Source organism: Astyanax mexicanus, chromosome 5, assembly GCF_023375975.1.
Source record: "Astyanax mexicanus isolate ESR-SI-001 chromosome 5, AstMex3_surface, whole genome shotgun sequence".
Classification (NCBI taxonomy): domain Eukaryota; kingdom Metazoa; phylum Chordata; class Actinopteri; order Characiformes; family Acestrorhamphidae; genus Astyanax; species Astyanax mexicanus.
Genome location: NC_064412.1, coordinates 6271515 through 6297332, shown reverse-complemented (window position 1 = coordinate 6297332; position 25818 = coordinate 6271515). Strand labels below are relative to the sequence as shown.

Here is a 25818-nt window from a genome sequence, read left to right as displayed (position 1 = left end):
TGAAGTTTGTGTTGTTTTATGAGCCAAAAAAGGTAAAAAAAAAAAATATATATATATATATATAAAATTAACAGTGCTGAATGCCTGCTGACAAAGATCTATGTATTGGAAAAAAGTGCATAAAAAAAGGTTTACATTTTCTAAGCACAGGGTGGCATGACTGTGTTGGCATTTAACCACTGGCAACCCAGTACTGTTTTTAAATAGATTGTTATAAACTACGGAAAACATTTCTCCCAAATTTCAAATAAAGTCAATGTCACTTAGATCATTTATTGCAGAAAATCAGAAATGGCTGAAATAAAAAGATGACAAAGATGCAAAGCTTTCAGACCTCAAATAATGAAATGAAAACAAGTTCATATTCATAAAGTTTTAAGAGTTCAGAAATCAATATTTGGTGGAATAACCCTGGTTTTTAATCACAGTAGTTTTCATGCATCTTAGCATCATGTTCTCCTCCACCAGTCTTACACACTGCTTTTGGACAACTTTGTGTCTTTACTCCTGGTGCAACAATTCAAGCAGTTCAGTTTGGTTTGGTGCTTGTGATCATCTATATTCCTCTTGTTTATATTCCAGAGGATTTCAATTTGGTAAAATCAAAGAAACTCATCATTTTTAAGTGGATAACAGGTGTACAATGTTGAGTTTTGACCTCAACCTAATTTTCTTTTCATTTCATCCGGTGTCTGCTGGGCTGTTTCCAAGGACTTGCATTTTTAATGACCTGTCCAGAGATATGATAATTTGTCATTATTTTATAACAATGGATTTAATTAACATCCACCAGTATGTCTTCACTACAGGCTAGTATTCCCTTAAGTGTACCTAGAGAGGAGGAAAAAGAGAGCATTAATCTTCGAGGTCATTCAATGTCAGCTCATTTTATGGCCATCAAATGAATAACACTGGCTGAGATACACTCTGGGCATGCCTCGATGTCTGCTTGACTTGCCCTTTGCAGTCAGGAACCATATAGTGTCCCTAACCCCACTTTATTTACAGCCTCCGCATTCATCTCACCGTTCCTATCGTACACATAAAGCTGTCGGTTACATCACGGCTCTGTGTGAGTGTAAGTGTGTGTGTGTAAGACTCTGTAGCATCTAGGAAATGAAGAAAGGAGAATTATAGTGGTCTCAGCTTAGAATATAGTAGTGCTAGGCAGTATACCATTTTTTTTATTTTCCCAGTATGCATTGTTCATACACCACTATTCTGCTAGAGCTGCTTCAGAGCACTGGGAGGAACAGCATCGCCAGTTATAACAAGCTAACACAGCCTGCTGCTCCTCTAATATCCCCCAGTGTTTTTATCCGAGTAAAATAGAAAACAACAGCAAAAGGACGAAGCTTAAGGCTTTATGTTACACATAGCGCAAACGGCAAGCGATACGCAGATTGGTTTCTTTCATGTTACGCCCAAAACACCCATGATTAATTAAGAAAATCTGTACATGCCTTTTGCATTTTTCGAGCCGTGCAAGGTGTACTTTTCCCGTCGTTACAATAGCAAAGACACACTGACACATCCTAAATAAAGATGCATGGTGCACGGTTGATGGCTCGCTAAAATAGGGCCCTTAATGTTTTATATTATATGTACTCCTGACAGTAGAATAAGCCACAAATCTACTAGTGCAATTTTAAAAAAATGTAATTAAAAAAATAAATAAATAAATGACTTTGTTTCAGTAATTCTCGTTGACTTTGGACTTGATATAGCACAATAAGCAGAGTCTGGAGGAAGAGTGGAGAGACACACAGTCCAAACTGCTTGAGGTCTAGTGTGAAGTTTCCACCAATCAGTGATGGTTTGAAGAGACATGTCATCTGCTGGTGTTGATCCACTGTGTTTAATATCAAGTCTAAAGTCAGTGCAGTTTTGTTTTCCCACAAAATCTTACAGCATTTCATGCTTCCCTCTGCTGCCAACTTTTATGGCGATGAGGATTTCATTTTTCAGCAGGACTTGGCACACTGCCCACACTGCCAAAAGTAACAATTGGTCTTATGTAATATTTTAATTTTCTGAGACACTGATTTTTGGGTTTTTATTGGCTGTAAGCTATAATCATCAACGATACTTAAGACTTAAAATAGATCACTCTGTGTTTAATACATTTATATAATATATGAGTTTCACATTTTGAAATGACTGGAATAAAGTAACTTTTCAATGATATAAATTTATTTTGAGATGCACTAGTATATAAATGCATAAAAAACATACATTTATACTCTAGCACAGGCTGAGAGAAAGGCCTGTGCCTGCAGAGGGAGTGGTGGGATGCTGCTGCTTCTGCTGCTGCTTCCGCCCTTGAGGCTGAGTTAAGGAGCTGATGCAGGTGCCCAGGTGTGTAATTAGCTTTTCAGCCCCCCAGAGAGAATGATTCACACAGGGGCTGACAGGTAGCCCACTGCTGGAGCTGTGCTACAAAACTAACACACATACATATACACACACACACTCATTTAACATTATGTAACATATGAATTTCCTTTCTTCTCTCACTTCAGTCTTGGTTTCCCCCTTTTTTCTCCTCCTCTTTCTTTATTTCTCTTTATTGCTCTCATTCTCTCTCTCTCTTTCTCTTTCTTTCTATCACACACACACAGACACACAGAGTCTCGGAGTGCAGGTTGTTAGAATTTGAACCCAGTCTATAAATAGCATGTCCGTGCTGGAGGAAACACAGTGGGCTTTATATAACACAGCAGCCCCCCGACTACCCTTGATGACTCTGATTAAGAGCACCCCACTCACTCACTCACTCCTTCACACACTCACTCATTCACACACACACACACACTGACGCACACATCTACCCCCTGAAGGAGAGAGGAGACAGAGAAATTATGACTTTGACATTGTGTGGCAGCTTGTCTCTGAGGGGTCTCGATGCAAAAAGCTTACATAAATAGCAGCGGGCGGTTTACTGAGCAGAAGACAGCGGGTCGGCCCCCATGTCCAGAATGCAGGGGAGGTAGGGAGGTAGTGGTGGTGGGGGGGGGGGGGGGGGGTACAGCTTGAATTCATTGCCTATTAAAAATGCAGCAAGCCAACCAATACACGCCTGTGGGCACATCTACAGCTGAGTAATCAATGTAGCTGACTGAGTCCTCACTGGTGCACGTTACCCTACAGATTGCTGGAGGAAACTCCGCCCTGCTCACAGCGAGAAGCGCCCGCTTTCAGGTACCGCTCAGGTGCCGCCGAGGAAGAACACCTGTTTGTGTGTTTCTGTTCCTGCGTGCGTTTTATAGTCAGCGTCCTGTCATTATTTTCCCACCGCGCTCCGCAAATTTATTTGGGGCTTGGATTTGGCGCCCCCTCTAGTGCGGCGCCCCTATGCGCCGCATATGCTGCATACCCCCTTTTTGCGCCACTGTTATGAACAATATGCTTTAATAAGCATATCAAGCAACAACATTAGCAAAGCTGTAAATAGACAAATTAATCCTAATTTAAGATATATCATACAAAGAAGAAGCCATATCCATTAGGGCTGCACAATATATTGTTTAAGCATCAATATCACGATGTGCGCATGCACAATAGTCACATCTCAGGATGTGTGATGTCACTTAAGGCAATTAAATCAAACACGTCATGTTGCAATGTTTTGATCCTTGAAACAAGAGGTAGATACACAGCGCTGTCTCTGTGTCTGTGTGAGTGACAGGCTGCTGCTGCCTGAGAAGGGGGAGGGGGAGGGCACGTGCTCAGTCCAGCACAGTTTTGCAGCACAGATGTTTCCAGTTACAGCTGAATTCCCGCTTTTAATAACAGAAAAACAAACACTCTTATTTACCTTTTAAAAAGACATTTAAATGCCTGATTAAAGGGCCGATTACTGTTGTTTGATGCTTTCCTTGGGATTTGAGTTGAGCTTGGCGCTGACTCAGCTCTTGATCGGTCCGGAGGCGAGACCAGTGGGGGAGACATGGGTGGGGGTGGGGCTGGTGACGTCATGGGCCCTGCATTGTTTAATATTGCGATAAATATTGTCGAAAAAAAGAACATTTGCAATATAATTTTTTTCCAATATCGTCCAGCACTAATATCCATAGACAGCAAAATCCAAAAATGCCTGCTCACAGCGAGAAGCGCCCGCTTTCAGGTACCGCTCAGGTGCCAGCGAGGAAGAACACCTGTTTGTGTGTTTCTATTCCTGCGTGTTTGCTCGCGATTGTGCCGCTTTATCGGAGTGGAAACCCGAGGACTTCAGCACCCCACAGTGACCTCCTTCCTGTCATGCAACATAAGCCAGCCGGCACACACTCAGCCCAAAGGTCTATAATAAGACATTCCAGAGAGCTCTGACTATCTCGAACTGACACCAGCATCCCTTCAGCACGCATGGACTGTCATAGTTTTAACACAAGTCTTAAGAGATAACGTCACAAGCAGAAGGGAGAATCTCCGGGTCGACTCCGGCAGCTGCAAAAAAAAAAAAAAATAAATATCTCGTGTTGGGTTTGTTTGTGTGCACTTTCCGGTAAAATGTGAGAGAAAACTAATGCTAATGCTAATTTATGATGTAAATGATGAAAGCATCAGTGTGTGGCTTTTAACAAGGCTGTCACAAAAATTCAAATTAATGTTATCCACTTATCATACTGTTATCGCTATCAGGATAAGGGAGTTTCTTTTTTTTTTTACGATACACACATCAAAAAACTCTGATTACTGTGATTTTGAATGACAGCAAACTCTATTTGTACTACCTACATGCAGCAACAGAGGGTCATGTGACGTAACAAAACTGGAGGTAGAGTGAGGCAGAGGTCGACATTGAACGCACATATGAAATTATAGTAATTATAAGGCTGTGGAAAGTGAGTGTAGCCAAGTGCTGGAAAACGGAGCGAGTAAAATGAACATTGTTGTTTTATTTTATAAACTACGGACTACATTTCTCCCAAATAAAAATATTGTCATTTAGAGCATTTATTTGCAGAAAATGAGAAATGGCTGAAATAACAAAAAAAGATGCAGAGCTTTCAGACCTCAAATAATGCAAAGAAAACAAGTTCATATTCATAAAGTTTTAAGAGTTCAGAAATCAATATTTGTTGGAATAACCCTGGCTTTTAATCACAGTTTTTATGCATCTTGGCATCATGTTCTCCTCCACCAGTCTTACACACTGCTTTTGGATGACTTTATGCTGCTTTACTCCTGGTGCAAAAATTCAAGCAGTTCAGTTTGGTTTGATGGCTTGTGATCATCCATCTTCCTCTTGATTATATTCCATATGATTTCAGTTCGGTAAAATTAAAGAAACTTAGATTTTTTTTTCCAGAGCTGTATATCCAGCAATGTCATCACATACCACTTGTGCTGGGCATAAATGGACTTTGGCCTATCCGTGAAGTGAACACACATAAACACCAGTGATTACACTCAGAGGACACACAGTGATAGTGTGAGAATACCAGGTATCAAAACCACAACCTTGCTGTCAATGGCCTGGAGCTCTAACTGCTGCCAATAATGCAGATGACCTCATTACCTTTTGCTGACCTCAGTATAACCCCATTGAGTTTATGTAGCAAGAAGAGCTCATTAATGTGAAAAAGTTTGTATGTCAATTAAAAACTGATATCATTATATTGTCTTTAAACATCTTTATTTTCTTGTTATTTAATGTTTTATTGGTTTCAAAGTAATTGTAATTTACATGACAATAGTACATTATTCAATCTCAATCAAACAAACAAAAAACTTTTGTTGGTAGCACACCAAAGATAAAATAAGCACTAATGTTATAAGCATGTAAAATATTTTCTAAAATAAATAAAGCAATCAATAGAGAAGTAGAATAAATTTTACATGGATATAAGTCAGTCAGATTTAAATATTCCATGCCTTGTTCCATATTTCATAGTATAATTTATATTTAAAAAAGAAAAAAATATATAAGGAGACTTGTTCCATCAAAACGTTTTCTATTAATTATTCTTTCCCTACAGTTAAGGCGGCTGTAGCTCTTTCCATGTAAGTAAAATCATAAATGTTAATTTAAATCTTCAAGACTAATGATTTAAGGTGACACCTTTGTAAATTTAGCAATAGTAAAATGATTTATCTTCTCCATTAATGGGCAAGAAAACCTTTTAATTTTCTGAATATTCTTAATTATTTAAAGTTCACTACCCAAAGGCATAAGAGCGGGTTTGACAGTAAAGGGACACACTTGCTAAAATGAATTAAAGCCCATTCTATAGTGACTTGGAGAAATGAGAAATGGCTGAAATAACAAAAAAGATGCTAAACTTTCAGACCTTAAATAATGTAAAGAAAACAAGTTCATATTCATAAAGTTTTAAGACTTCAGAAATCAATATTTGGTGGAATAACCCTGGTTTTTAATCTTTAATTTTTTTATGTATCTTGGCATCATGTTCTCCTCCACCAGTCTTACAAACTGCTTTTGGATAACTTTATGCCTTTACTCCTGGTGCAAAAATTCAATCAGTTCAGTTTGGTTTGATGGCTTCTGATCATCCATATTCCTCTTGATTATATTCCAGAGGTTTTCAATTTGGTAAAATCAAAGAAACTCATAATTTCTAAATGGTCTCTTATTTTTTTTTCCCAGAGCTGAACTTCACTACTTATTGCTGTCATATTAAAATGGAAATGGAATGGAATTAAACCTTTTTGCATTGTTTTACATAAAGGTTTATCATTCTTTAGCAGTTTTTGTCTACCCAAACATTGCATAAAAACAAATGTGTGTGTGTGTGTGTTTTTGAGAGAGGAGTGTGGTGCAAGTAGAGATGCCAGAAATGTAACAGATTAACCAGCAAACACCATCTGTGTTCCTGCCCTGTGGTCACCACACACTATTCAAACCTATTTTTGTGTGCCAACATTTATACCTCTGTCAGGCCTGAGCAACCGCGCCCCCCCCTCCGGCACTCTCTGAGAGCACTATGCCCATATAAGGACATCCGCTCCTTCTGAGCACACACACACGGCTGCTCAGCCCTGATCACAGACTGGCTTCAGCTGCGGAGAGCAGCTTAAAAGCACGCTGCTCTCCTCCACTCTTCGCCGAGTATTGGTCACTATCATGGTCTGTGTTTCCCTGCGAATCCAGCCTGTTAGCTGTCTGTACAAAGCGTTCGCCCTGACGGTCCTGTCTTCCCGTTTCCCCGGATTCCCCGTTGGAAGTATTTTCTGTTATATTTTCTTATTTTGTTTATTTGCCCAGTTTTATTTTTCTCAGTCTAGCCGTTTTCCCTAAGCTCTGCTTAGTAGTTTTTTGTTCTCGTTTGTTAGCCTAGGTGTCCCGTTTTCCCCGCTGTACCGCGCTACGCGCTGGTCTTATTGTTTTGGCCACTTCCTGGTTTTATTGTTTTGGCTGTTTTTCGTTTTTCCCGTTTTTTCAGCATTTTCTTTACTTTGCCCAGTCCAATCTTATTTGTCAGTTTCTGAGTTTGTTTCTAGTTTTCCCGTATAGTTATTGTTGCATATTCCTTGTTTTCATTTGTTTTCCATTTTTGAGTTTTATAATTTTTTTCCTGTGTTTCTGAATAAACACAACTGCTTCGTATCCCATCCCAGCAGTGTCTCCCTTTTCTTTCTCTGCCTGATCCCAGTCAGGTATGACAACCTCCCTTTGAGGAGAACTATTACTAATGCTGAACCTTTAAAGATACAGCCTGAGGTTTATGACATGTACAAACACACAAGTACACACTTTTGTCTCAACAAGTTAAGTTCTGGTATTCCTTTTTCACTCTTGCTGGCAGTGCACTTGATTTCTATCTCTAATCCAATATAATTAAAAAATGCTAGAGTTCTCAGTGGTCAATAAGCCTGTTTGAAAAGAAAGTAGCTCTACATAACATTGCATTTCTGCAGAAATACATCTATAGGTATGTATTTGAGAAAAATTAACATTGTTGTTTTATTCTATAAACTACAGACAACATTTCTCCCAAATCCAAAATAAAAAGTCATTTAGAGCATTTATTTGCTGGAAATGAGAAATGGCTGAAATAACAAAAAAGATGCAGAGCTTTCAGACCTCAAATAATGCAAAAAAAAAAAAAACAAATTCATGTTCATAAAGTTTATGAAAGAGTTCAGAAATTAATATTTAGTGGAATAACCCTGGTTTTTAATCACAGTGTTCATTCTCCTCCATCAGTCTTACACACTGCTTTTGGATAACTTTATGCTGCTTTACTCCTGGTGCAAAAATTCAAGCAGTTCAGTTTGGTTTGTTGGCTTGTGATCATTCATCTTCCTCTTGATTATATTCCAGAGGTTTTCAATTTGGTAAAATCAAATTAACTCATCATTGTTAAATGGTCTCTTATTTTTTTCCAGTACGTTATTTATACCTATTGCAAGAGGTGGAGATACTGTATAAATACAGAATAGAGCCTGGATGCTTGTTATGAAGCAGTTTTAGAAAAGTGAGATTTACATTGTAGCAGGTTTATCAAGCTGTATGGCCTTTGTATTATTCTTTTTTTGTCTTCTAAATATTTAACACAATATTATATAGCAATTTTTACCCTAGAATAGCTACTTCAGAATGATGTTGATGCTTCACTTCATGTTGATGACTCTATTGGAGCCACTGGGTCCACTGAACAGCATCTCTATCTTTCCCACAATGAGCTGGAACCTTGCTACTGCACTGTACAGCTTAGTGGAGCTGCAAAAGACCCTGACATCCCAACTTTTCAGCAACTTGCCGGATTGTCCTGCGTATAGATAGCAGCTCCCTGATGCTTGCAAATAGAGCTAAGCATTAGAACAATATTGTATCGTATCGTGATTGTTTTTCAAATCGTATCGACAATATGCTTTAATAAGCATAGCGCCGACATCAGCAAAGCTGCAATCGACAAATCTAAATTAAATGAATCCTAATTTAATCTGTATCATGCAAAGAAGAAGCCATTAGGGCTGCACAATATATCGTTTAAGCAGCGTTATCGCGATGTGCGCAAGCACAATAGTCACATCTCAGGACGTGTGATGTCACTTAAGCCAATTAAATCAAACACGTCATGTTGCAATGTTTTGATTCTTGACACAAGAGGTAGATACACAGCGCTGTCTCTGTATCTGTGTGAGTGACAGGCTGCTGCTGCCTGAGAAGCCTGAGGGGGAGGAGTAAACACAAGGTAACCGCATGGCCTCCATCTACATGGTTGGGCATGTGCTTGTAAACATGAGCACGTGTTGAAAGCTGTGCACCTCAGTCCAGCACTGTTTTGCAGTGCAGATATTTCCAGTTACAGCTGAATTCACGTTTTTAATAACAGAAAAACAAAGGCTCTTATTTACCTTTTAAATGGCTTTTATTTACCTAAAAGCCATTTAAATGCCTGATCAAAGGGCTGATCCTCGGGTTTTGAGTTGAGCTCGGCGCTGATCAGTCCGGAGACGAGACAGCACGCATATGGGGGGGGGGGGGGATGGGCTGGTGACATCATGGGCCCTGTATTGTTTAATTGCGATATATATTGTCGAAAAAAAAGAACATTTGCAATGTATTTTTTTTCCAATATCATGCAGCCCTAATATTCATAGACATCAAAAAACAAAAATGCCACTGTCATCTCTGAACTAAACCTTATTACCGTTTCAAATCTGAATTCATCTGACCACAGCACAGCTTTCCTTTCTCTGTGTAAGAATCCAGGCCTCCAGCTCCAGACGTCCTCGCCTCTCTAAAAGTGAATGAGCTTTGATTTGTCTCGGACTTAAGTGGGCACAGACTGAGCCCAATGCACATAATCAATTCAGCTTTAATCCAGTTATAGAACACTGTAGAAAGATGTGACAGACTAGATTAGGAAACACTGGCCAACATGACAATCAAGCATGCAGGTAAAATAAGAGAGGGCCAGCAGAACCTTTAGCTCGCCTGTCAGCTAACCGTGCAAACTGTGCACAGCAGCATCTGCATCTTCACTTTTTCATCACCTCATTGGCATTCCTCTCTAACAAGTCATGAATGTTTCACAAGCCTTACTCAGCAAAACTCACGACATTCCAGAATGCAGAGAATATCTTTAAAGCGCATACAGTGGACCCTGCAATCGCTGCACCTCAGTCCAGAACCGCATCCTGCACTGCAGTCGAGAAATAAGATCATAATAGTGCGATATATGCCTCTATATATATATATATATATATATATATATATATATATATATATTATCCATGCCATTTATTATCCATTTTCAGCTCCACTGATCCTATAGGAGCACTTTGTAGTTCTATAATAATTACTTATTGTAGTCCAGTATCTGTTTCTCTATATACTATATATTGTTATCCTCCTTTCACCCTGTCCTTCAATACTCAGGACCCCACAGGATAAAAAAAACACCACAGAGACACTGACATTGTGGTGGGGTGTTGGTAGCAGTAGAGCTGCTGGAGTTTTTAAACACCTTAGTGTCACTGTTGGATTGAAAATTGTCCATCAAGGGAGTCCTTTGGGTAGTGTCCTCTGACCACTCTGTGTGACCACTAAAAAAGGAATAGCGCTATATGTGAGCCAAATACAAAAGCTAAAAATATAACCTGATTCAAGTATTCTAATATTGAATTGTGTATTGGTCTAGAGTATCCAAAGTACATGGCCATTAGCCAGTGACTGATTTGCTGCCTCCCCAACATAGTGGCAGCATAATTGCAAAAATATATAAATAATCGCAAACACATATTCGTTTATTAATGGAAGAAAGCATCCAAAAGGGCAAAGAGGAAGCTGAGAAGGCACATTCTAAAATGATGTCCATGTACCAAAGTGCAGTAAAGACACTATGTAGTGTGATGTTTGGTTATTCTGATAAACTTTTCCATTAATAAGGTTTATGTTTAATTACATATTTACTATATATTTTTATTGGGGGGAACTGGGTGGTGTTGTTTTTTTTTTTGATGATGATGATGATGATGATGATGATGATGTTAATTCTTTATTCAGCCATTTCGTCATCACATAATACAAAAACAATACAAACATTGACAGCAAAATAATGACCGAAAAGGCACAGACGGAAGCATTATGCTTATAATTATGCCTGTCCCACATAACAAATTAAGCTACCCTTCAAAATAAAAAATAAGAAAAAAGTAAAAGAAAAAAGATTTTTTTTTTTTTTTTGAAAATCAAAAATGAACTACACATTCGTAAATTCATGTTAGCATCATTCCAAAATCTAACTCCAACAACAGATATACATCTCCTTTTAATCTCTTTTCTAGCTTTTTGGACAACAAATTTACAAACATCTTGCAATTCATATTTCAAAGTCAAAGTCAAAGTGATTTTTATTGTCATTTCAGCAATATACAGAGTACACAGTGAAACGAAACAACGTTCCTCCAGGGACCATGGTGCACATAAACACAGTGTAGACAGAACAATAGTGCAACAGTACAAAAGTGCAGACAGACAATACAACACAATACAGACAAAGAATAATAAATAACAAGACAGTGTGCAAATTATGCAGTGTGCAAAAAAGACCAGGTGAGGTAGTAGGGTTTTTAGTGCTTTCCATTTTCTGGGGTAAGTGGGGTAAGAGTGTGTGTGCATGTACAGAAAAACCATCAGTTCAGTCTCTGCAGTTAAGGAGTCTGATGGCTTGGGGGTAGAAGCTGTTGCAGAATCTGGTCGTGCTGGACCGGATGCTGCGGTACCTTCTTCCCGAAGGCAGGAGGGAGAATAGTTCGTGTGAGGGATGAGTGGGGTCATTCACACATTTAGACTTGTGTATTGAGAAAAACCTTACACACCGTACACAAACAGGCTGTAAATTAACTTTTGCTTTGTATAATATTTGTACTGTTTTATAGTAAACCAAATAATATAATTTTATAACATGGGATTTCATAATGTCTCAGTGTCTCAGTATGTTCAGAGTAACCAGCTTTATTAATAATACAAATGGCTCATTTTTGTAAGAGAACTATAGTATTCACTGTTGTTTTATATGTAGAACCCCACACTTCAATATGATATACCCCACACATATATGATATATAAGGAAGTATTAGTGAACAATAAATTATATTTAGAGCTTTATAACTTAGCATATTTATACACTTATACGGGATTGATATTGATATTGATTTTGCGATATTTCCTGTTATATATTGAATATGTTGTTTCCATGTTAATTTATGATCAATACAACACCTAAGAGATTTATATCAAAAACTCTCTCTATATTTTTTGTATAACATCTTCATTGTTTTTTTTTTAGTTTTCACTCTGGAGTTGTTGTGATTGTAGTGAGCTGGATTAGAAAAAAGTTTAGGGTCAAGTTTAGCTCTCAGTCCAGCTCTGCAAACTGTAATAACAAACAAACGCTGCTGCAATATATGAGCTTCTGTCTCAGTGCTGAGAATAACCCAACACCCAAATAATAATAATAGCTGCTCACCACAAAGCCTTTTTAGACTTCTACATTTGTGGCCGACAGGCTATTGAGCAACTCCAGCCCTGGCTTTATAAAGCAGAGTGTGTATCTGTTAGCATGCTAGCACCTGAACCACAGCCAGCTCCACTCACGCCATGTGATAGCCCTGGCTTAGATATCAGGCTAACACTTTTGCACGCTGGCTTAGTTCCAACTAGCCCAGGCTCTACTGACACTTAAGTTAAGAAGCCAAATATAGATGCAAATCTCAAAATCAAGTGATTAGAGTTGGAGTGAGTGTCAGCGTGGTGTTGTTGCACCAAAACACTGTCACAGCACTCTCCAAATTACCAATAATTCCTAAACATTTACTAATATTTTATGCTAGAAAGGAGGATTAACACTTACTATTAGATCTTAATGCATTATCTCCAACTGAAATTCCACTAATTCAATAATTAACCCTCCTATTATGTTAATTTGTTAGGAACAGCAATGGTGTTTTGGGGTTAATTTGACTCGTGCATGTTTAATTATCCAAAAGATATCCGAAACCCAAAATAATCCTAGCCACAGCTTTCTACCACATTTTAAAGCATAGCTGTAAGCATCCCAATCTCATTGGATACCATTCATTCCCCATCATTCAAGAGAACACGGTTTCTCTACTGCTTCACAGCTCAATAATAACCTGATATTGGGCATGGTGTCAGTAGGTTTATATTTATATTACAGGTGCATCTGAAAAAAAAAAATCTATATTATTGAAAAGTTACTTTATTTCAGTTTAAAATGTGAAACTCATATATTATATAGATGTATTGTAATGTAACAGAGTTATCTATTTTAATCATTTATTTGTTTTATTGTTGATGATTATGGCTGACAATGACAATGAAACCCCAAAAATCAGTGTCTCAGAAAATTAGAATATTAAATAAGTCCAATCGGTACTTTTGGCACTGTGCCAAGTCCTGCTGGAAAATGAAATCCTCAGTTGGACTTAAAAAATACGTTGGACTTAATAAAACACAGTGGATCTACACCAGCAGATGACATGTCTCTCCAAACCATCACTGATTGGTGGAAACTTCACACTAGATCTCAAGCAGCTTGGACTGTGTGTCTCTCCACTCTTCCTCCAGACTCTGCTCCCTTGATTTACAAATGAAATGTAAAATTTACTGATGATCAGTGATGGTTTGGAGAGTCATGACTTCATGACTCCCTCTACTGACAACTTTTATTGAAATGTGGATTTCATTTTCCAGCAGTACTCTTGGCACACTGACCACACTGACAAACGTTTTGTTCTGCATCGATTTTCATAAACACAGTATCATTTTTTAAAGAAAGTGATTTATATTGTGTTGTGCTTACAGTATATAGTGATATATTAAATTGTAACCCCTGTACTTTCATACATACCATATCGCCCACTTCTTGCCAGTACACAGCCTTAAACTGTCCGTTAATATTTAAACAAATAGTGTATCGGCAATATTGTAGGCGCAATGTGGTGATAATAACTTATAAATATACATGTTAATACAAGATAATACTAAGCTATATTATCATGACTCAAACTTAAAAAGAAATCATATTATAAATCCATTGATCTATTCAGCTATAACCTTAATAAATAAAGAGTGAATATTATATGTTCTGTATCTACAGTATTTTACACGTTGGTTGTGATTATATGTCAGTGATCAATACTGTATATGGTTTCATGAAATAGCTGCCAGTATTGTGCACCAGTGCCCTACAGTAGCCTCAGATCATCAGGTTGTTGTGATCTCATGCCATTGTTTCCGGAAGCAGACTCTGAGTCACGCTAAAATAAAATCCAATATTTGTCCAATGTATATTTAATCTCCTACATTAAAAATGAAAATGACTTTCACTTTTCCACACCACAAAACCCACTGTTGCTTATGGGAATTGGGCCTTTGGAAAAAAAGCCATTGCAGTAAAGTGGGTGATCCATCAATCAGGACGTCTGATTGATTAGAAAATGAGTGTATGCAAAATTGATCACTGCAGCCCTGTAATGTTCAGCTGTAATGACCAATTTAATTCCTACTACTGCCTTCAGTTCAGAGCGCTCAGCTCCAGCAGACGTCCTCAGAGGCCGCAAATTAAAACAAGAGGAAAATGATTATGGAATCGGATAAACATTTACAGAGGTTTTACAGAGGTGGATGAACATTTAACCCTCCTATTATGTTACGGGTCAAATTGGTGCATTTTAAAGTTTATAGATCTAAAAAAAAATTGTTAAAAGTGTTTTTTTTTCTGTGTAAAATTTCTCCTGCTTGCTTTAATTAGCGTAATCAACATATAATATGAAAATGGTTCATCTCACATATATGTAACCACCCCCTGCAAAAACTAAACTAACACAAAATTGCTATGTTATGTTTCAATGTTCAATGTAAAACTATTGTTTTATATGTTGGTCTTTGAAAAGTAATAAAGTAGTGAAACATTAAAAAGTTTAAAAGTATTTTTTAATGGAAAACGAGTGAATTATCCTAATTGAAGCATTACCTGTTAGAGGTAGGGAACACCATTGCACTAAATATTGATAGAATAATTAGTAATGGAGTTAGTAATTAAATATTCACACTGCTTAATAGAATTTCTTTGGTTTCAGACATCTTTTGGATAATTAAATCAGGTCAAACTGACCCGGGAACACCATTGCTGTTCCTGACACAAGAACATAACAGTATAGTTAAAATACTAAGGATTGCTGATGGAGTAATATAATAGCAATACATAATTTACAATATATTTTAGGGCTGCAACTAATTATTATTTTGATAGTCGACTAATTCAGCAATTATTTTTATGATTAGTCGATTAGTCAATGATTATTTCACCATGTACTGTGGTTACGGCTTCTGTTTCTAGCATTCTCTATTGCTTCAAAATGATACACAAGATTTTAGTGCCCTTCAAATGTCCAGAATATTGCCATTTAAATATGGTAATTTCTGCTATTTAGTGACACCTATGTAATCTGTTGTGTTCAGGCACTTTTGGAGACACAGGCTGAGTGTCCCCAGTAATCAGTGTAAGGCTACAAATGAATGATTAGTAGATTTTTCAAGATAACTATTTTTGTTTGAAAAGAATATTAATATAATATAAAGAATATTATTTCACAAAATGTACACTAATGGGTCCTTATTGGTAAGTTAACAATGTAATTATTGTGACAGGCCTGTTTAAACAACCTGGTAGCATTTTTGTATATACAGCAAACTAATGTACTAATGCAATTTAATATCCCGATATTGTTGTGAAATTGAATAAATAAAACTCCTTAATTATATTAAGTTCCTGAGCACTTGTTATGGCTGTACTCATTTTTACCAGAATAAGAAATAGATTGCTATAAGCATTCACAATGGACCTCTACCTCACTCTAACTCACTCTACCACACTCTGCCTCGCTCTGCCTCTCTCATTCTACCTTGCTCTGCCTCCTTTCCTTGATCTACCTCACTCTACCTTGCTTTACCTCTCTAGCTCAATCTACCTCACTCTGCCTCCTTGTTCTACATTGCTCTGCTTCACTCAGCTGTGCGCTGTCTTCTCGCTTAGCCTTGCTCTACCTCACTCTGCCTCCTTGCTCTACATCTCTCTGCCTCCTTGCTCTACATCACTCTGCCTCTTTGCTCTACATAACTCTGCCTCCTTGCTCTACATCACTCTGCCTCCTTGCTCTACATCCCTCTACCTACTTGCTCTACATCACTCTGCCTCCTTGCTCTACATCACTCTGCCTCTTTGCTCTACATAACTCTGACTCCTTGCTCTACATCACTCTGCCTCCTTGCTCTACATCACTCTGCCTCCTTACTCTACATCACTCTGCCTCCTTACTCTACATCACTCTGCCTCCTTGCTCTACATTACTCTGCCTCCTTGCTCTACATCACTCTGCCTCCTTGCTCTACATCACTCTGCCTCCTTGCTCTACATCACTCTGCCTCTTTGCTCTACATAACTCTACCTCCTTGCTCTACATCACTCTACCCCCTTGCTCTACATCACTCTGCCTCCTTGCTCTACATCACTCTGCCTCCTTGCTCTACGTCACTCTGCCTCCTTGCTCTACGTCACTCTACCTCCTTGCTCTACATCACTCTGCCTCCTTGCTCTACATCACTCTGCCTCCTTGCTCTACATCACTCTGCCTCCTTGCTCTACATCACTCTACCTTCTTGCTCTACATCACTCTGCCCCCTTGCTTTACATCACTCTGCCTCCTTGCTCTACATCACTCTGCCTCCTTGCTCTACATCACTCTGCCTCTTTGCTCTGCATAACTCTACCTCCTTGCTCTACATCACTTTACCTCCTTGCTCTACATCACTCTGACTCCTTGCTCTACATCACTCTGCCTCCTTGCTCTACATCACTCTGCCTCCTTGCTCTACATCACTCTGCCTCTTTGCTCTACATCACTCTGCCTCCTTGCTCTACATCACTCTACCTCCTTGCTCTACATCACTCTGCCTCCTTGCTCTACATCACTCTGCCTCCTTGCTTTACATCACTCTGCCTCCTTGCTCTACATAACTCTGCCTCCTTGCTCTACATCACTCTGCCTCCTTGCTCTACATCACTCTGCCTCCTTGCTCTACATCACTCTGCCTTGCTCCAGAATAAGAAGTAGTTGAGCAGTCACTGTGGACCCCTATCTCACTCCCACACTGTCTACCTCACTCTACCTTGCTCTGCTTCCTCACTTTTCCTTGCTCTACCTCACTCTACCTCTCTGCCTCAGTCTACCTTGCTCTGCCTCACTCAACCACGATCTGCCTCCTCGCTCTCCTTCCTTGCTCTGCCTTTCTCTACCTCACTTTGCTCCCTCACTCTGCATTGCTCTACCTTGCTCTATCTCACTCTGCCTCCTCTCTCTGCCTTGCTCTACCCCACACTGCCTCACTCTACCTTACTCTGTCTCTCTGCCTCACTCTACCTTGCTCTTTCTCCTCGTTCTACCTTGCTCTGCCTCACTCTTCCTCGCTTTGCCTTGCTCTAGCTCATTCTGTCCCCTCGCTCTGCATCACTCTACCTATCTTACTTAGCCGTGCTCTAAATCTATCATAGTTACATCACATTAGCACAGTCAACAACTGGGTTTATTGTGAAAGCTCATATTACAAAATATTACTTATAATAAAAATATGTCTTTTTGTACAGCCATAATTGCAATGATGCCACATTGTAAGTCCTATTGTAGTATTTCCTGTAGCACAACAATGAGCATTCTCAAAAACGAGCATCTATCACAAACACAAGATCACTGAACCTTCACTGCTTATTTTACAGTTTAGCAATAACAACAAACACTGCTACTGTATTTTTCACATAACATAACACATCTTCAGGCCTACTCTGTGTTTTCCTTCTTCTGCGAACAACTTTTGGACTCCTGCCACTTTCTAAATATATCCTGCATCTCTCAAAAGAACGCACCTGCACTGAGAGGACGGCTTTATCTCTCTGTGTGTGATTTGATGGGACAGCTTGGTGGCTATCTCACACGAGATTGGAAGTGCTGGAGAAATGCGCTTTCTTCCACCCCAACTGCTGCACAGTGCTGTCAAACTAACACAGGTCATTAAAGGCCCTGTTTCAAACCACTCAACCGTCTTTTTAGGCATTTTTTGGCTTCTAAATGTAAATAAAAGTGCAGAAACCTGCAGCTGTGCAGTTTGTGAGTTAGTGTTGTTCTATAAATTATGGAAATTTTACACATAGAAGATATTCATGTTGCATAATCCCTGCTGGCCACCAGCATTAAGACAAAATATCTGGTTAAAGATATAATATAATGGGTGACTCAAACTCAAGTCATAACAATATCTAATCCTAACGATAACTTAATGCAGAATAGTGATGACAGATGATATTGATATTTTGTTGGTTTTAAGTTGTGATGTTTTGTAACCAAAATGCCATGGTATAGTAACTTTGACCAAAAGTTTACCCAAGGTTTGGTCAATGTGACATTTTAACATGATCAGACATTTATGATATGTAACTGGTGTTAAATAGCCATAATTCAACTTCATCTTTCAAGTGTTTCATTTTAATATCATATTAATGTGGAATATTGACATTAAATTGTGCTGTATAGTGTCTAAGACTCAAATTCTGGTCAGCATTAACATCTTAACGTCTTAACATCCAATCAATGTGGCATTTTGACATCTTTAGGTTAATATTTTGTTGGTATCAAGTAACCACAGTTCTTCCAAACTTCTGTCCCGGTTCTGTTTAGGTTTGAGGTTGGGGTATTAGGATTATTAGGCCCTTCAAACTGAGATTTGTCTCGGTTCACTCTAAAAAACAGAGGTACGATATGAGTACTTTTTTGCACTCAAAGGTACACTCTTCATAATTGTACCCTCAAAGGTATAATATTGGTCATTCCTAACAGCAATAAGTACAAATTTGTATCATTTAACCAGACAAAAAGTACATTTAGTATTCTGTATTACAGCACTAATAAACAATATATATATTTTAATTGCACATTTTTTATTTGAAAGCCAGACAATTTTGGATCATCAAGTTTTTGAGCCATATTCAGTTGATGATAATCTTTATAATCTTTACTGGCACAAAAACCATGAGTACAAAAAAGGACTTTCACTGAAAGGTACTTTTTTGTACCGCAATATAAGGAACAGCCCCAGCGACAAGCTTTGTACTCTTTTAAGTACAAATCTGTACTTTCTTTTCTTAGTGTGTAGCTGGCTAGCTAAATTTCCCTTTTCCACCTTAAATGGTGCAGAGGCTGAATCGTTTAAGGTGGAGCGCAAAAATAAAAGCCAAAAGAATTTAGCTCCTCATCACACATGAATTACAAGCTAGACGATAATAATATTTCTGAGCCACCCTCCCACCTTTTAAGACATACAATGCCCTAAAATGAACTAGCAGTCCAGCAGTTAGGTTCATTCACTGCTATTACATCAGCCTGGCAGGGTTGCCTACAGATCCTTGGAGGGTTGTTCCAATTCTTATGGGAAGGATAAGACAATAAAACAAGGGGTAGGGGTACAAATAAAAATTAAGAGACTACTTCTGTTTCTGAATCAGTTTCTTTGATTTTACTATTTATAGGTTTATGTTTGAGTAAAATTAACATTGTTGTTTAATTCTATAAACTACGGACAGCATTTCTCCCAAATTCCAAATAAAAATATTGTCATTTAGAGCATTTATTTGCAGAAAATGAGAAATGGCTGAAATAACAAAAAGATGCAGAGCTTTCAGACCTCAAATAATGCAAAAACAATATGAAAAGAAGTTCAAGTCAAGTCAAGTCAAGAGGCTTTTATTGTCATTACATCTGAGTACAGGTACACAGTGTGATGAAATTACGTTCCTCCGGAACCATGGTGCAACATAGAACCACAAGCAATAGACAACAAAAAGTGCAGGAGTGACGACAGTGCAACATAAAATTATAAAATTATAACACTAAATAACAATAAATACAATAAATACAAAAGACAAGACAATTTAAAGACAGGACAGTGCAGTACCGATACGGTATAATAAAGTGTATAGTTGGGATAAGGTGCAGAGATGTGTGACATACTGAACATATAGAACATATATAATCACAGCAGTTACTGAGGTAGAGTTTATAGTTTTTAAGAGTGCAGCAAATAAAGTCATGTCAGCCTCTGTGTGCTGACTGGGTGTGTGTGTGGGTGAAGTTCAGTTCTTTGTGAGTGTAAAGGGGGGGCGGGTGTACAGTTTAGTTTTGTGTAAAGGGGGGGGTGTACAGTTTAGTTTTGTGCGAGTGTGTTGGGTGAGTGGTGGGTGGGGTGGGGGTTCAGTTCTGTCTCTGTGCGTTGAGAAGTCTGACTGCCTGGTGGATGAAGCTGTTGCAGAGTCTAGTAGTGGAGGCTCGGATGCTCCTGTATCTTCTGCCGGACGGCATCAGAGCGAAGAGTCCGTGTGAGGGATGGGTGGGGTCGTCCACAATGCTGGTGGCTTTGCGGATGCAGCGTGTGGTGTAGATCTCAGTGATGGAGGGAAGAGAGACTCCGATGATTTTCTCAGCTGTCCGCACTATCCGCTGTAGGGTCTTGCGGTCTGAGGTGTTGCAATTCCCAAACCAGACGGTAATGCAGGTGCTCAGGATGCTTTCTACAGTGCCTCTGTAGAACATGGTGAGGATGGGGGGTGGGAGATGTGCTTTCCTCAGTCTCCGCAGGAAGTAGAGGCGCTGCTGGGCTTTCTTGGTTATGGAGCTGGTGTTGAGGGACCAGGTGAGATTCTCTGCAATGTGAACACAGAGGAACTTGGTGTTATCCACAATTTCCACAGCAGAGCCGTTGATGTTCAGCGGGTGGTGGACACCTGGAGCTCTCCTGAAGTCAACAACCATCTCCTTGGTTTTATCCACGTTAAGAGATAGGTTGTTGGTTCTGCACCAGTCCGTCAGCCACTGCACCTCCTCTCTGTATGCTGACTCGTCGTTCTTGCTGATGAGGCCAACTACAGTTGTGTCATCAGCGAACTTGATGATGCGGTTTGAGCTGTACTTTGCAGTACAGTCATGAGTCAGCAGAGTGAACAGCAGTGGGCTGAGCACACAGCCCTGGGGGGCGCCGGTGCTCAGTATGGTGGTGCTGGAGGTGTTGTTTCCAATCCTGACTGATTGTGGTCTCTAAGTCAGGAAGTCTAAAACCCAGTTGCAGAGGGAGGAGTTCAGGCCCAGCAAGCTCAGTTTTCCTATCAGATGCTGAGGGATGATGGTGTTGAATGCTGAACTGAAGTCGATGAACAGCATTCGAACATAGCAGTCTTTGTTGTCCAGGTGGGTGAGAGCCAGGTGGAGCGCAGTAGAGATGGCATCGTCTGTTGTTCATATTTATAAAGTTTTAAGAGTTCCGAAATCAATATTCAGTGGATTTAATCACAGTTTGAGTTTGCATCTTGGCATGTTCTCCTCCACCAGTCTTACACACTGCTTTTGGATAACTTTTTGCCTGCACTCCTGGTGAACAAATTCAAGCAGTTCAGTTTGGTTTGATGGCTTGTGATCATCCATCTTCCTTTTGATTATATTCCAGAGGTTTTCAATTTGGTAAAATCAAAGAAACTCATAATTTTTAAGTGGTCTCTTATTTTTTTCTCATAGAGCTGTATATACACTCGGCATTGGTTAAGAGAAAGAGAGAGAAAAAAAAGAGAGAGAAAGAGAGAGCTAGATGGCTGTTCATTTGCAATGCTAACTTTTTTGCAATGCCTATAAGGCAAAGCTTTTATCTTCCCGTCTGTCCTTGACAATTTCATCACTATCTAAGCACTTAATACAAGCAATCCATGTCTTCCCACATTCCCTCATTATTCCATTAGTCTTTCCAGCCTATTACAGCCTCTAGGTGCTTATGGGATTGGTCTATAGGATACTGATGAAGGAGCTTCTTCTCTTTGAAATAATTAGGGTTCGGCCTCCACATCCAAGACTTTATATAACGTCCTCTAAAGTCTCTCATCGACTGCTCCCACAGTTCATTACTGTACTGACACCACTGGCCTCTCCATGATGATGCAGTTTCAATGTCATTCCCAACCAACCTAACCTCATAATCAAAGACTGATTCAAAGACAGTAGGGAGGACACTTAGGATAGATCACAGTCTGCTGTAATGAGAGAGACAGTGCACATATGAATGGTTTAAGAGATACATTCTAGGGAATATATCAGAAATTAGAAAGCTAATTTTACATTAATTGATTTTAATGTACATGTTTTTTGTATATATTAGGGGTGTGCCACATTGTATCGTACGCAATAATATCACCAAACTTCTCAATATCGCGAACAATATCATGCCCTGAAATATCGTGCCATATCACCCACCCCTAATTATCACATCAGGGTACAACTTTTTTACTGTTTTTTTTCTCATTTACCATTATATATCCATAATATATTTACTAGAGACAGTTATGGAGATATTTGTAGTGCATTATTAATATTATAACAATCTGGATTATTGACTTCTGTTACAAATTATATAAAATTCTTAATTTTTGTGTTTTTTTAATATCTCAGTATAAGGGATGTGCCATATCGTATCGCATGCAATAATAAAACTAAATTTCCATTCTGTTCCAGTAGTGTATTCTTGAAATATTGTTTTTTTTTCCATATCACCAAGAGTATCCTATTGTGCAAATACCATGAAATATTGTAATATTATTTTGGGCCATATCGACCACCCAATATTATTTAAATATACGAGTAATTCTCAATTACAATTACAATTGTTCATATTTAGTTCCTATTTTTTTCAGTATAATTCAGTAATAATTTGATTGATGAAATTATTTTTTTCATTAGGTGGGTTGATTAATTAAATTCATTCATAAATACAAATAAACAGAATATTGTGACATTATTACGATTATCATCAAAAAAGTCATGTCCATGTATTGTATGATAAGTCGACAATGTATTATTTAACATTCTGCATCAGAATGCAGAAACAGTAAAGCTAAAAAACATGAACATTCCCCCAGGTATAGTGAAGAATTGGTAACAAATTAAAAAAAGCAATTTTTGCAAATGGAATAAAACCACTTTTTCATCCCTCCATTCAACCGAATTTTAAAGTTTTGATCAAATGTAAAATGCTAATTCAAAAAGAAGACAGTTGAGGACATTATGTTGATTCATCGTTAAAATTTTGATGTTTGCACAACCATTTAACATGAAATGTTGTTTCGGCATTGGAAGAACAACAGACATTACTTCAACCATATTTCAACTTGAAGGTTGGTTGTGTGCCAGATGGGTAGGTTAATTTCGCTTCACATGTTGCGGTAATCCAACAGGTCTTGCGTTTGAATTGCATTGCATTTTTCTCTCACAACAAACAGGAAAAAACACAGAATAATACTGTAAATATGCAAAAAATGACTTGGAACTGCAAATATGTCAGGAATATCAGAAGCCTATATACTATAAACTGGAGATGCAGCTCTGCCATCAATAAGCTATAACACTATACCCAGCTGGCACACAACCGGACCTTCAACATTGAAATGTTGTTGAAATATGATTAAAGTAAAATCTGTTGTTGTTTCAATGTTACAGTTTATCAGCATACAATTTCAATAAACGGTTGGATGGAGGGATGATAGAGTGGTTTTATTCCATTTGCAGTAATTGATTTTTAATTTGGCACCAATTCTTCACTATACCTGGAGGTGCGTTCATGCTCTATTGGTTTTACTGTTTTAGTGTTTTTGAAACATATCAACATTGATTGACTTTTCAAAATCAACACCAAATCCAATGTTGATTCAAACATAACATCAAAGTTGCGGTTATCCAACAGGCCTTTTGTTTGAATTGCATTGCACTTTTCTCTCAATAAACAGGGAAAAACATGGAATAATGCTGTAAATATGCAAAGTATGACCTAAAAGCACTGTCCTGTGAAAGTTGCAAATTTGCAAAGAGGTAAGAAATATCATAACCCTATAAACTTACGATGTAGCTCTGCCATCAATAAGCTATAACATAAAATTAATTCATAATACAAATAAAACAAATATCATGACAGTATTAAAATTATCATCAAAAATGATTCATGAAGTCATATCCATGTATTGTATGATACGTTGATAATGTATTATTTAATACTGTGCATCATGATAAAGAACACACAGCTTCAATATTGCTTCACATGTTGCGGTAATCCAACAGGTCTTGCATTGCATTTTCTTCACAATTAACATGGAAAAACACTGAATAATGCTGTAAATATGCAAAGTACAACTTAAAACCGCAGTCCTTGGAAATTTACTGCAAATCTGCTAATATATCAGGAATATCATAATAACCCTATAGAATAACCCTGTATACTATATACTAAAGATGCAGCTCTGCCATCAATAACCTATAACACTATAGCTTCCCTTAGGAGAGCATTAAAAGAGACAGACACATAGACAGACAGGTCAAATCAGACAGACAGCTCGTCCCTGCTGATTCTCACTGTTGTAACTCAGTCCTATAGGCGTCTCGCTGCGTGTTTCTCATCAGAATGAGCCGCAGACTTTACTGTGAGAAATGAGGCTGAGCTGAAGTCTCTCAGGCGGCTTCATTAACCTGTCTGCGCACCAAACCCCGCAAACCCTCGCAAACCTCCGCACCGCACCGCCCCGCACTGCCGCTACTTCAACCTCATTATAGGACTCAACCGCTACCGATCACTCAACACGTAGTTAGTTAAACCAGCGACCAGCAGACTCACCGATCAGATCCGGACCGCGGGCTGAGACACGCGCATACCCGCCTCCCGTGTTCGGTCCGGATCAAAGGGCGGATGAGCAGAACCGCGCTGTCCCGGTTCTCGCCGTTCCGTGTCGCGCGCTGCGGTGAGTCACGGTCAATCTTGAGGTCCCATCTGCCCGAGCAGAAGCGCTACATCCCCCTCAATGCGGCATCACCGGCTGCACAGCGCGCGCACGGAGAGAGAGAGAGGGAGAGAGCTCCTCCGCGGTTGCTGTGGCAACAAGACCCGAGACGGTCCACGGTTAGAGCGCGAGGCGGGCGGGTGAGGGCGTCAAAAATAAGAGACCACTTAAAAATGATGCATTTCTTTGATTTTACCAAATTTAAAACCTCTGGAATATAATTAAGAGGAAGATGGATGATCACAAACCATCAAACCAAACTGAACTGCTCGAATTCTTGCACCAGGAGTAAAGCAGCATAAAGTTATCCAAAAGCAGCGTGTAAGACTGGTGGAGGAGAACATGCCAAGATGCATGAAGACTGAACTTCACATGAAAATCTTAGGAGGAGGCATGTGCTAGTCTTCACCCTCCTGGTGCTGTGGCAACACTAGTGATGGGGGATATACAGCTGAGTAGCAGATGAACAGGTGGGATAATTGACTTGAATTGGGATTGAAGGGACTTATTTTAGGGACCCCTAAAAAAATAGGGGCTAGCTATGCCCATGCTGATTATCTCTAAATAAAGAGTGGCAAACTGTTTTTTTTTTATATTATTAGAATACCTTACACTGTGTGCACCCCTTTTAAAAAAATCTTCATTTAATAATGAATAAAAAGAATACAATTTTAATACAATAATCACAGTTTGCCTCCATGGTTCAGCCAATATAGAAGACGAAGACTGGTGCAAATTTTCTCTGTCTGATAAAAGTCACAGAGACTCCTGCCTGAATACATTCAGGCTCTGAGCTATAATACAATTTATAATATAACATCCCAACAAGGGGCACATTATATTGATTTTGTTTACCACATGAGGTACATTTATATATAGTAACAACAGAATGTAAGCTAAGATGCTCATGCCTGCA

General features: G+C 38.8%; 1 protein-coding gene across 1 annotated transcript in view; it reads right to left on the bottom strand.

The window, feature by feature from the left end:
- LOC103027620 (E3 ubiquitin-protein ligase RNF182) overlaps positions 1-24929 on the bottom strand; it is a 28763-nt gene extending 3834 nt beyond the window's left edge. Inside the window, exon 1 of the mRNA XM_007252665.4 lies at positions 24740-24929. The gene's annotated coding sequence lies outside the window, so the exon portion shown is untranslated. The remainder of the gene's footprint in view (positions 1-24739) is intronic.
- Between the last annotated feature and the right edge of the window lie 889 nt (positions 24930-25818).